At 42.4% G+C, this 13,964-nt stretch overlaps 1 long non-coding RNA gene across 1 annotated transcript; it reads left to right on the top strand.

The window, feature by feature from the left end:
• Positions 1-12,185: 12,185 nt before the first annotated feature.
• On the top strand, positions 12,186-12,789 carry LOC115086166. Its single transcript, XR_003855120.1, has 3 exons — positions 12,186-12,285; positions 12,395-12,485; positions 12,726-12,789. It is a non-coding gene; the product is annotated as an uncharacterized LOC115086166 (long non-coding RNA).
• Positions 12,790-13,964: the final 1,175 nt, after the last annotated feature.

The raw sequence follows: 13,964 nt of genomic DNA on the forward strand, positions 1-13,964 counted from the left end.
AACAATAAATATAAGGAACATTTATCATTTATCATTTATCATTTTGGTTGCCCTTCTCTGTACCTTCTCCATCACAATTATATCTTTGTTGAGATGCGGCGACCAGAATTGTACACAGTATTCAAGGTGCGGTCACTTCCTGGAGCGATATAGAGGCATTATGACATTTTCTGTTTTATTAACCATTCCCTTCCTAATAATTCCTAACATTCTGTTTGCTTTTTTGACTGCTGCAGGACACTGAGCTGATGATTTTAAAGTATTATCCACTATGATGCCTAGATCTTTTTCCTGGTTGGCAGCGCCTAATATGGAACTTAACATCGTGTAACTACAGCAAGTTAATGGACATCTCCTCCAAGAACTTATCCAAACCTTTTTTAAACCCAGCTACACTAACTGCACTAACCACATTCTTTGGCAACAAATTCCAGAGCTTAATTGTGCATTGAGTGAAAAAGAATTTTCTCCGATTAATTTTAAATGTGCTACATGCTAACTTCATGGAGTGCCCCCTAGTCCTTCTATTATCTGAAAGAGTAAATAACTGATTTTCAACTACCCATTCTCATGATTTTAAAGACCTCTATCATATCCCCCCTCATCCGTTTCATCTCCAAGCTGAACAGCTCTAACCTCTTTAGCCTTTCCTCATAAGGGAGCTGTTCCATCCCCTTTATCATTTTGGTCGCCCTTCTCTGTACCTTCTCCATCGCAACTATTTTATTTTATTTATTTAAAAACTTTTCTATACCATCATTCAGTAAATTAACAATCACAAAGGTTTACAAAAAGGCACATATAGTAATAGAAATTAGTTAGGATAGCTAAAACATTATGACCATGCCAATATGAGCGGTAACAGGATTCTCTCAATATAAAACTGTCTGTTAAGTATTGATTTTGTTAGGTTGAAGTTACTATTGCAGTTCATATATAAATAAAATAATCTTAAGTGTATTTAGAGGTTGGGAAAGAACAGGAAATTAAAAACTACGTATTCGGTGCCGGGTTATTCTCTTATTTGCTCTCTTCATTCTCTTTGTATCTTTTTTGAGATGCAGCGACCAGATTTTTACACAGTACTCAAGGTGCGGTCTCACCATGGAGCGATATAAAGGCATTATGACATTTTCCATTTTATTCACCATTCCCTTCCTAATAATTCCTAACATTCTGTTTGCTTTTTTGACTGCTGCAGCACACTGAGCTGATGTGCGGTGAGGGAGTGGAGTAATTATTGGAGGGACCCTGCACCCTAATCATTTGTTTTGGTCATCCTCTGGGATCACATGCTTTTTGAAATGATGAAATTTATTTTATTTATTTATAACTTTTTTTATACCGAAGTTCAGGTAACAGAATTACTTATCACTCCGGTTTACATTATAACAAGTAGAAAACAATGACAACATATGTCTTACAATGAACAAGGGAGTGAACAACTTGGATAATATAACATAACATAACTAGGAACAGTAGCAGTATGCACTATTAGAGCGAAACTAGCGCATGGGGAGGGAGGTTTGCTAATGGGGGGGGGGAGGGGGAAGGAAGGTTGTTCGTGGAGGGGGGGAGGAGGGGGAAATTTCTTATTGATGAGTAAAAACATGAGCATAGGTTCTGGACGTCAACAGTATGAAAACAGTCTATGGGAGCTGTGAAAGACTAAGTAAGTTAAGGGAATGCTTGACCGAATAGCCATGTCTTGAGTCTTTTTTTGAACGTGTTGGGGCAATGTATCAGCCTTAGCTCCGGAGGAAGCAGATTCCACTGTTTGGGGCCTGCTGTGGATAGAGCTCTTTTACTTAAAGATGTTTTCATGGGAGGTGCATATAGAATATCATTGCATATAGAATATCATTACAGAATATCCATCCTCCAAGCAAAAAGAGACTTTTACTCACAAAAAATCCACCACTTCATTTTCGACCCTAGAGCGCTTTTTTCTTTGGTCTCATCCCTCACTAAACCCCTATCAACATCCATACCAGATGATAAAGCAGCAAGCAAAGCAGAAGAACTGGCAACCTACTTCAAAAACAAGATACCAAATCTACTAACTCAGTCCATTAATAATAACAATAATAATTACACTACGCCAGTAATACCTCGAGCTGCAGTCTCATCACAAAAGGCTAGCCTTAAGGAATTCGAACCGACCTCATCCTTAGAGATCGAAAATATCCTAAAAAAGCTCAAACCTTCTTCTCACCCTCAGGATACCATACCCACCAATCTCCTCATCTCTTGTGCTAAAACCATATCCAAACCCATCGCACAAATCATAAATTGCTCCTTCTCTCACGGGATTGTACCTGACACACTAAAAATGGCAATCATAAAACCACTTATAAAAAAACCTAATCTTTCTCCTGAAAACCCAGCCAATTTTCGCCCAATAGCTAATCTACCATTCATCGCAAAAATCTTGGAACGAGTTGCAAATAAACAACTAACAGAATACCTAAACGACCACAACATTCTTTCCCCATCGCAGTTCGGTTTCCGCCAATCTCGAAGCACCGAAACCCTTCTAATCTCATTAACGGACTCTATATTACTTAATCTTGAAAACAGACAACCGTGTCTTCTCATCCTCCTAGATCTAACAGCAGCTTTTGACACGGTCAATCACAACACACTAATAGATCGCCTGGCAGAAATTGGCATCAGAGATGAGGCCCTCAACTGGTTCAAATCGTTCCTACAGAACAGACAGTATAAGGTCAAGGTCAACAAGGAAGAATCTCAACCAGTCACCTGCAACTTAGGAGTCCCACAAGGATCATCACTCTCTCCAACCTTATTCAATATTTACCTTCTGCCACTCTGCCAGCTCCTCATCAACCTGAATCTCGTCCACTACTTATATGCAGACGATGTTCAGATACTGATTCCAATTACTGAATCTCTCCAAAAAACTCTGGACTTCTGGAACTCTTGCCAACAAGCCATCAACAATTTACTCACTAGCCTCAACTTGATCCTTAATCAAAACAAAACAGAATATCTCCTCATTTCCCAAAACGGAACCTACACACTTCCAAGTACCATCTTGTCAACTCAATTAACAATAACCCCACAAGTCAGAAATCTAGGAGTTATACTTGATAACCAAATGAATTACAGATCACTCATAAATAACATCGTAAAGGATGGATTCTTCAAATTACAAGTCTTAAAAAGACTGAGACCACTCCTACATTTCAAAGACTTCCGATTAGTTCTACAAGCAATCATTCTCACGAAAATAGATTACTGCAACTCACTTCTACTGGGTCTCCCTGCCAACGCCATAAAACCGCTACAGATGCTGCAGAACGCTGCAGCGAGGATCTTAACCAAGTCCAACAAAAGAGACCACATCTCACCCATCTTAAAAAGCCTACACTGGCTTCCCGTCAAATTCAGAATACTATTCAAAGTGCTCTCAGTAACCCACAAGGCAATACACAACCTGGCACCACTCGAGCTCACATTCCCTCTCCAACTCCACACATCTTCCAGACCAGTGAGACAAGCCTACAAAAACAACCTTCAAATTCCACTGATGAAGTCAGCATTAAGTAAAAGAGCTTTCTCCACAGCTGGGCCTAAACTCTGGAACACTCTCCCATCAGAGCTCAGATCAGTGCAATGCTCCACTACATTTAAAAAAAGACTCAAGACTTGGTTATTCAACCAAGCCTTCCCATAACATCAACCTGCGAAATATCCCTGCCAATATCCCCTCAGTGGTAACACGCTAGAGAACTATATAGATCTTCTCTAGAAATCACATGATCTTTGGCAGTCTATTATCAAAACCCAACCACTAGCCTATATTAGGCTCCGTACATGTTAATTATGTTATTACCCCCATATATCTTAATCCAAGTTAATTCGACCTGTTCATTGTAAGACATTTACTTGTCATTGTTGTTATTGTTTAAAATGTAAACCGAATTGATCAGTAATTCTGTTATTGGAAAGTCGGTATAGAAAAATGCTAAATAAATAAATAAATAATAAATAAATATAGAGTTCCTCTTTGTGCTAATCTTAGCGGTCGGGAAGAAGTGTGAAGCTGAAGAGGGATTCTGAGGTCCAGTGGAGTGTTGTTGAATATGGCTTTGTGGGTGATTGATAGAAGTTTAAACAGGATTCGAGATTTGACTGGGAGCCAGTGGAGCTTCTTTAGAATTGGTGTTATATGATCTCTTTTGTTGGATTTAGTGAGACACCTTGCTGTAGCATTCTGTAACAGTTGAAGAGGCTTTAGGGTGTAGACTGGGAGACCGTGAAGCAGTGAATTACACTAGTCCATTTTCGAGAAGATGATGGATTGTAACACTGACCTGAAATCGTGAAAATGAAGGAGGGGTCGAAGCCTTTTTAGAACTTGAAGTTTGTAGTAGCACTCTTTAACCGTAGTGTCGATGAAATCAGAAAAGCTCAGATGGTTATCCATGACCACCCCAAGGTTTCTGACCCATGGGGAGAGAACTGGGAGCGGCGCAAGGTGAAAGCTATTCAATGGAAGGTGAGAGCTATTCAATGGAAGGGTGCCATCTTGAGTGATCAGGAGGAATTCTGTCTTGTCAGTGTTGAGTATCAGGTTAAGGTTAGACAGGAGTTTGTTAATGGAGAGGAGGCAGGAGTTCCAAAAAAGTACGGTCTTTTGAAGTGATTCAGTGATAGGAATAAGGATTTGGACATCATCTGCATATAAGTAATGGGTTAACTTTAGATTGGAAAGGAGATGACAAAGCGGGAGAAGATAGATATTGAATAACGTAGGGGATAGCAAAGAGCCTTGAGGGACCCCTAATGTGGAACTGAATGGTGGTGACTCTTTGCTATTGATCTTAACTTTGTAGTATCTGTTCTGGAGGAAAGATTTGAACCAGTTTAGAGCTTTGTTTTTGATGCCGATCTCGGATAGTCTTTCGATGAGATAATCATGGTTGACCGTGTCAAAGGCGGCCGAAAGATCAAGGAGGATGAGCAAGCAGGGATGTTTGTTTTCTAGATTCATGAGAATGTTGTCTGACAGAGATAAAAGAAGAGTTTCGGTACTGCGGGATTTGCGAAAGCCTAATTGAGCCGGGGAGAGGATGTTGTTATTTTCAAGAAATTCAGAGAGCTGTTTGTTGACTATTCTTTCCAGGATTTTGGCAATGATTGGAAGATTAGCAATCGGGCGGAAATTTGCTGGGTTATCTGTAGAGAGATTTGGTTTTTTTAATAAGGGTTTTAAGATGGCAAGTTTGAGGGGGTCAGGGACCAGGCCCTGTGATAGAGAGGCGTTGATGATCTGGGTGATAGGCTTAGTGACGTCTTTAGCGCACGTTATGAGAAGGTTATCTGGAATTGCATCAAGAGGGTGTGAGGATGGCTTGAGTTTCTTTAAAAGGTTTTCAATCTCTAAAGAAGATGTAAGCTCGAAATCCTCTAAGCGGGCCGTTTGTGGCGAGGAGGCTGAGGAAAGTTGAGGATATATTGGGCTGAGTAGTAGATTAGGAGAGCATGAATGATGTTGGGTAGGAACTTTATTGCTTGTACGGGAGGTGAGTAGGTTTGTTATTTTATTTTTGAAGTATGTGGCAAGTTCGGAAGCTTTAGTGGCAGCTTTGTCATCTGGGATCATTGAAGAAGGTGGTTTGGTGAGCGATGAGACCAGGGAAAAGAGGGCTTTTGGGTTGTGGATGAAGTGATTGATTTTTTGAGAGTAGAAGTCTCTTTTTGTCTGAAGAATGTTGATCCTGTATTTGTGCATGAGTGATTTAAAGGCCGATAAGTTAGATGAGGAGGGGTTTTTTCGCCAATTCTGCTCCTTTTTTCTGAGTTCACGTTTCAAAGTTGTTAATTGTGGCGTGAACCATGGTTTATTTTTGTCATTGTTGTCACTGATGATTTTGGTTGTAAGCGGGCAGGTTGCATCGGCCACTTTGTTAGTGATTTTTATCCGAGGGCAGCGCAGTGTCAGCATCCGAAGGGTCGATGTGGAATAACTCGGAGGATAGGTGAGAGCTGAGGGTTTCCTGGTTGCATAGCTTTCTGAATTGGACTGTGGATTTCTGTGTTACCGAGGGAGTTGAATGTAGGTATCGGAGGGAAGTAGAGATAAGCTTGTGGTCCGACCAAGGAATTGGCAGACAATCGATATGTGACGCTAGAGTAAAGCTCTGGTTGATGAAGATGAGATCTAGCGTGTGACCTGCTTTATGGGTGGGTTCGTTGATTAGCTGTTTGAAACCCATGCAGCTGAGGGAGCTGAGGAAGGATTCGCAATTGGAGGAGCGAGGAGTGGCGTCCACGTGGAGATTGAAGTCTCCTAACAGAATGGTCAGTGAGTCAATGTTAATGTGTTTTACAATGTATTCTATTAAAGGTGAAGGGTCCACATCAAGACATCCAGGGGGGGTGTAAATAAGGCCTATTTGTAACTGAGAGGATTTGAAAATTGAGAATTCTAAGGAAAGTGAGGAGATAGTTGAGTGTAATGACAAACCAAGTTTTTTATTGGCAGCGAGTAGCAGGCCACCTCCTCTTCTTTTCAATCTGGGGACGGAGAAAATGTCGTAGGTTTGTATGGGGAGTTGATTGATGAGGACCGGAAATGGGGTCACATTGGCTAAAAGTTTGGGAAACCCTGCATTAGGCACAATCATGATTACAACTAAGAACATAGAAAGAGGAAGTGGTACCCCAAAAGTTATTGTACCTCTGTAAAGTAACAGTGACATGCAACACTACTATGTGCTGTCAACCCAAAGGCCACAAACAGTCCATGTTGAAAGAGTGTACCCAAAGGAGACAGCCTAAGGGGCCACAGTAGCAAAGTTTAACATGAAAGCAGCAGGACCAAGCCCAAACAGTTCAGCATGAAGGCAGAAGGACCAAGACCAAGCAGTTCAGCATGAAGGCAGCAGGAGAAGGACTGGAGAGTGCAACATTGACACAGCAGGAGCAGCAGAAGACCCAGCAGAACTAAGGCAGGAGGCCCAGGAGGAGACCCAGCAATATGGAAGCACAACTTGCAGGAGATGAGATGAGATGACATACCAGCAGCATGGAGGCACCACTGGCAGGAGATGAGATGAGATGATACACCAGCAAAATGGAGCAGGAGATGGGACATAATGACAAAAGCCAGCAGCTGGAAAGTGATTGGTGGCTACTTAAACGACCCTGTATTAGGGGCTGAGCCTTGAGGATGGCTTCTTAGTTAGTGTGCTGCATGAAAATGCTTCACAGAACATCATCCATTCTGCATGCTGGCACAGCAACTCTGTAGTGAGGAAATGCAGAGCAGGTTTCTTCCATCTAAGCGGCACAATTCTGTGAAGAGGTCAGCCCAATCTTGTCCAAACAATTGTGTTCTTCCCCCTTACTGGCTATGTGCTTCACATTTTTAAGGCCCATTGTCACATCGTGGCTTGCCACTTGGGGGTGGGGGGGGGGGCATGTTTTTTGCAGGCATACTCCTCCAGCGTCTTACCTCACCAGGACTGCTGCATGGTGTTGATTTCAGTGATGGAGCGGAGGACTCTGAAAACTGCTCTGGCATCCATTGTAGTAGTTGAGTAAAACATTTGTCATGTCGCTTATGGCAGCAACAAGAGTGTTGATGTTTTGAGTGTTGGCAGCCATATTGTGTTGCAGAATGGGGTTCTGATGGTCGACTGACCTTCTAAGGCCCTGTATCTCTCCAGGTAAGTGCCTGAGCTCTGCTACAAGCATGCTTTCTGTTGGTGCCGGTGCCGTTCCTGCTGGCAGTATCGGTGCTGGTGGTGGTGCTGGTGTTCGAGGGCGCAAGATGGACATCAGCAGGCTTGTGCCTTCCACCTGGCCTGGGAACGCTGGTTCCAGATGTGGCAGTGTTGTGCTCACTTATAGATCCAGTTGAGAAAGGTCCGATTCAATATTGCCTTCATCCATTAATGAAGACAGATTCAAGGAGACCTGAAGTGGGCTTGGTAAACCAATCACTCACAGCAACACCAATGGCTGTGAAGGCTATGCCTGATGTTGCTCCTCCTAGCTCCACTGCATCTCTGCATCCATAAGTAAGGGTCTTTGGAAATCAGATAGTGGCAGGCTGCTCCCAGGGTCATCCTGGCTGGTTCCTGGGGCTTCTCAGCTAGGCTCTGGGCCTTTCTGGCTGAGACCAGCATCTTGGCACTCAAGAGCCATGGAAACAAAACAGAAGAAACAAAAAAGAAGACATAAGTATATATGCCAGCAAATATTCCTTTTTGATTTGACATGAAAGGTGCACTTTGCTTCTTTGCATTGTGAGCATCTTATGCCAAATGATGTGTGCATCTATTGCACCTTGCCCATTTTGGAGTGAGGTGAACCTACCGGTTGTAGCTCGCATCATGTCCAGCTGCTCAGCCATGCCCTCAAATTTGTCCAGTCCCAGTCTGTCCATGAATCACTCCTCCATCTGCGTCAGCATGATTGGACAGGGTGCTCCTCCTCTGGTATGGTATTGGTATTTTGCTCAGGCTGCCACTTTGTCCTTGAGCTGGATCTTAATGTCACAGTATTGGTGTGCAACCTGCTCTACGCTTCTTGACACTCCGGTTTACCTGCTGATTGACTGCACAATATTGTACCATATATTGGCCCCTTGGATGCCTTGGAGATCTTGGCCACAAAGTTGCTGAAGAGCATGGAGTAAATTTGCAGGACCCCAGCAATGACTAGTTTGTTCTCCTCAGTGCTGAACTTTATGGCCCTGAGATGAACATGTGGTGTTGCCCGGCTCCTGAAGTGGGTGCCACTTCCTCTTTCAGAGAGGTGTCCTCCCTTTTCTCAATCTCCATCCCATTCCCCTCTCCCCTCCCCTTCTGCCCTGCTCTACCACCTCCCTTCCCCTCTGCTCTCTCTGTCTATCCCTAGCCTGCCCTACTCCTCCTTCCAAACCCACCTGCCTAGCCCTTTTCCCCTCCTGCATCCTGCCCCATCCATACTCCTACTCCTACTCCTTCCCCTGGCACTCATGCCCTCATTATCCCACTCCCTCTCCCACTCCCTCTCTTGCTTCCTCTCCCTCCTATCATGATGCCTCTTCTCTCCTTTCTCCACTTGCTAATCATGCTCCATTCTCTCCACAACCTCCACACACACCTCCTCAGTGCACACACACAAACCTCCTCAGTATACCCACACACACACACACACACACCTCCTCAGTGCATATGCATACACCTCCTCACTACCACTCCTCACCACCTCCACACCTCCTCATCAGCACTCCTCCACACTAAAAAACAGACAGACAAACTGGACTAACAAACACTTTTACACCAACTAAGATAAAGACAAAGATAAAGGGAAACAGAGGACAACCGCAAGCAAGACAATGCAATCTTAATCACTCTAAAGAACCTCCAACTAGCCACCAACACCTACCTACCTCCTTTCTCCAAAATTCTGACATACCCTCAAAGAAGCACATATAGGAAGCCTTGTTTTTAATACAAAGAAAAATTTACACATGCCACAATGAAACAATGTGGTGCATGATTCCGTAGCATTGCATGTGAAGACACAATACAGCATATGCTATTTAGCTATGTGATGTGGAAGGCCAGCAATTATAATAAACACACGGGTGCTACTTGACGTGATAAATATAGCTAAATGATGAATCTAGGCCTTGGGTTGCTGCCGATATATCAGGAAAAATAGAAATGTTTGCCCACAAAACTGAAAATTTTTATAGGAAAAATACATATGAAAAAGAAAATCCTTATCTTTTTCTAGACAAAAGTAAGCTAACAAAGTAGCCTTAATTGTAATAACATCAGCTGAGGATTCTAAGAACATATATGTACTTGGCTCACTAATAAACACCTCATCCTTGTATGAGAGGTGGGCTGAGTGGTGGTATATTATGTCATGGAACACACATCACATGTCATAATGCCTCTATATCGCTCCATGGTGAGACCACACCTTGAATACTGTGTACAATTCGGGTTGCCACATCTCAAAAAAGATATAGTTGCGATGGAGAAGGTACAGAGAAGGGCAACCAAAATGATAAAGGGGATGGAACAGCTTCCCTATGAGGAAAGGCTGAAGAGATTAGGGCTGTTCAGCTTGGAGAAGAGACGGCTGAGGGGGGATATGATAGAGGTCTTTAAGATCATGAGAGGTCTTGAACGAGTAGATGTGACTCAGTTATTTTCACTTTCGAATAATAGAAGGACTAGGGGCATTCCATGAAGTTAGCAAGTAGCACATTTAAGACTAATTGGAGAAAATTATTTTTCACTCAACGCACAATAAAGCTCTGGAATTTGTTGCCAGATGATGTGGTTAGTGCAGTTAGTGTAGCTGGGTTCAAAAAAGGTTTGGATAAGTTCTTGGAGGAGAAGTCCATTAATGGCTATTAATCAATTTTACTTATGGAATAGCCACTGCTATTAATTGCATCAGTAGCATGGGACCTTCTTAGTGTTTGGGTAATTGCCAGGTTCTTGTAGCCTGGTTTTGGCCTCTGTTGGAAACAGGATGCTGGGCTTGATGGACCCTTGGTCTGACCCAGCATGGCAATTTCTTATGTTCTTAATCTTGTAAAAAGCAAAACTTAATTTACTAAATATTGTAAAAATTGTTTAAAAATCAGTAAAACGAAATATCAAAAGTGAATACCAGTAATAAGTACATAGTATCACAGTAAGCATTATATAGATTAATCAAGACAAATTGTTATCTCTAATAATAACCAGCTGTCCCTCAGAAATTGGTACTGCCTGACCCCCAAAAGGTTCAAACACAGGCCTTCACCAGTCTTATCTCATAGAAAAGTAAATGTAGAAAAATCAGAGTATCCTGGCTTATCTTATGCTCATTAGTATCAAGCAGCATGCTATAGTTTCAGGCCTCAATGATCCTTATGCTAAGCTATGTGCAGTGTACATATATTGATCCACATTTATCAATTATTGGGGATTGTTTTGATCCATCTATCAACCTGATTCAATAATCTTCTGTGAATCTAAAAATAACTCCCTAAAATAATCTTAATACCCTCCACCCCATCTCTTGGAACAAAACAAACACCCAAAAGGATTGTCAAGAAAACTATGGATTTAGTGATAGCTTATGCTATATTAGCAAGCCATTTTAAATGAGTTTATTTCTACTACTTTCATAAAACAAATTATATCATGTGACACACTGTAGCATATATGTGCTGTCCTTATGGGGGACACAAGAGTTTCTTTAGTTAGGATAGTAATGATTTAGTTGCTATTTGATGCACTTACTAGTGCAGAAGATTTGGATCTGAAAGGACATCGTGAATTGAGGAGCTAACAACAGAGAGAGAGAGGGAGGTGAATGTTTCAGTGCCTTTCATGCGCAAACACGAACAGAAGCAAAAATATGTCTCAATAATTCAAATGAATTGATTTTTCTGTTTAAAAGTTATAAACAGACTGACAAGAATGGGAGAATGAGTTGATTTTTATAGTAAAAGAATTAAATTTAGTAAATTGCTTAAATATGTTTACTTTCATTTGGTCTGGAGTGAGATCTGCAACTTGTCAACGTGGCAAGCATTGAATTCATGCAGAAACTTACTAAATATGGTTTTGAAGAAATAATGTTTGGTTTCTTTAAATACTGGATAAATACTTGCCCCGTGGTTCTGATCTGGAAATAGAGAGAGAGAAAGCAGCTGTCTTGTCTATTTTTTGCTGAATTTAATGTATGCTTAGAGTACAATATCAGAGGTTTTGTGTGTTGAACCGTGAACAGCTGAAATGGGGAGGTAATGTCTCATTAATATTATTGCAAAAGGAACAACGGTACATTTTCAACTGGGGAACAGTTGAACCGAGGGGTTTAAATCAAGATGTGGAGTGCATAGATTTGATTGTATGATCGATGTTTTCCAATTCCTTTGGTGTTTGGTTGGATGTGTGTGTGACTTAGTGAATATGGTAAATTGTATGTGTGTTTGGTAATGCTTGATTGTAGGCTCTTTGAGATGGAAAGGGCTGGGGACCCTGGGAGCCATGGTGCTCCGAGCTCAAGATAGTAGGTTAAAATATTGTGGTGGATTGGAGTAATGAATATGCATAGGTTAAATACCGCTGGCTCTGTCCCTTTTTCTAGAAGTGTGACGTCAATGACGTTTTCGGCGCTTGGAGGCAGGACGCTGTAACATACAGGTATTTAATGGGTGGGTCGGTACGAGTGCGCAGCCATGGCGTTTTGATGGAGGATGCTGCTGACGTTATGAGAATGATGGATGAAATGGTGGAAAACAGTCAAGTAAGTTATGTGGTCTTTTGTGATTAATGATATTTAGGTAGTAGTACTGGTGTTGGTGCCTTGAGGTATTGTATGATACTTATTTATCATGTTTGTCTTTTTGATTTAGTGACTGTGGTAAGGAAGGATAATTTTTCCTGGAATTGAAGACAGAATATGTTGTGACTATTAGATTTGAATAATTTTGCAGTGAAATTGAGGTAAGTGGCTGTATTGATCTTGTTGCCATTTTTGAATAGGAGAGTGGTTTTTGTGAATGGGTTTTTGTAATGGGTTTGGTGTGACCAGGTGATTCATGATTTAAATGATTTGGGGTAAAAAATGATGTAAATATGATTAAAATGATTTGTGTAAGGTTTGGGAGTTTTTTTAATATGACATTGAAGAATTGGTTTAAATAATGAGAGTTGTATAATAAAATTTTTTTGTATTTTTATAAGAGGTATTGAAGAATTGTGAAATGCATAAGCAGATGTGAATTTGGATGGCTCCCTTTTGAATAAGTGGTGACCTGCCTAGATGATGAGATTGAATCCCCTGATGAAACCATGGGTGAAACAGGAGTCTTTTGTCGGGAGAAGAAAAGTAATATGAGGAATCATTTGGGAGAAGAAAGAAGACTATAAGATTTGTACCACTTGGATGTGGAGGAACTGTTGAAAATAATTTTGAAATTATAGGGAGTTTTTAAATATTTTTTTAATAAACATTAGCATATATTGTTAAGAGAAGTAAAAAAAATGTATATCTACTACATAAGGGAGCCCGGACTGACGTGCCGCAAATGCGCAGTAGAGAGCAGCTCTACTGCGCATGCGAGCACATCGGCCAGAGCAGAGCATGCCCCCCCCCAAAAAAAATGGCGCCTGCTCCTTAGGAGCAGGAGCGGCGGCGGCAGCAGGAGTGACGAGCGGGAGGAGCAGGATCGGCGACAGCGACAAGCAGGAGCGGCGGCACGCGAGGGAGGAAGGGAGGAGTAGTAGCGGCGGCAACGCGCGCGCGTGAGGGAGGGACACCCCCCTGTCTGCCGGTTGTGGATCAGCTGAAAGGGGAGGGAGGAGGAGAGAGTGAGGAGAGTGAGCTGGGAGGAGAGAGTGAGGAGAGTGAGCTGAGGGGAGGGGGGAGGGAGGAGAGAGTGAGGGGAGGGGGAGTGAGGAGAGGGAGAATAGAGGGGGGAGGGAGGAGAGAGGGAGAATAGAGGGGGAGGGGGAGGGGGGAGGGAGAATAGAGGGGGAGGGGGGAGGGAGAATAGAGTGAGGTGGAGGGAGGAGAGGGAGAATAGAGTGGGGAGGTGAGAGGGAGGAGAGAGTGAGGTGGGTGGAGGTGAGAGGGAGGAGAGAGTGAGGTGGGGGGAGGTGAGAGGGAGGAGAGAGTGAGGTGGGGGGAGGGAGGGAGGGAGGAGAGAGTGAGGTGAGGGGAGGAGAGGGAGAATAGAGGGGGGAGGTGAGAGGAAGTGGGGAGGAGAGAGTGAGGTGGGGGGAGGGGGGAGGAAGTGGGAAGGAAATAGACCGAAATTTTTTTTTTAAATGAAGCCCGTTGTTACGGGCTTAACGGCTAGTTGTACTATATTGTATGAATGTGGGGTGTGAGTGAGTTTTCAATAAATATGTATGTGATTTATATATTGTATTGTGGTAAATATATATGTAAAGCTTTTAACAAATATAACAAGCTTTTAA

The sequence above is a fragment of the Rhinatrema bivittatum genome, chromosome 2 (assembly GCF_901001135.1).
Source record: "Rhinatrema bivittatum chromosome 2, aRhiBiv1.1, whole genome shotgun sequence".
NCBI lineage: Eukaryota > Metazoa > Chordata > Amphibia > Gymnophiona > Rhinatrematidae > Rhinatrema > Rhinatrema bivittatum.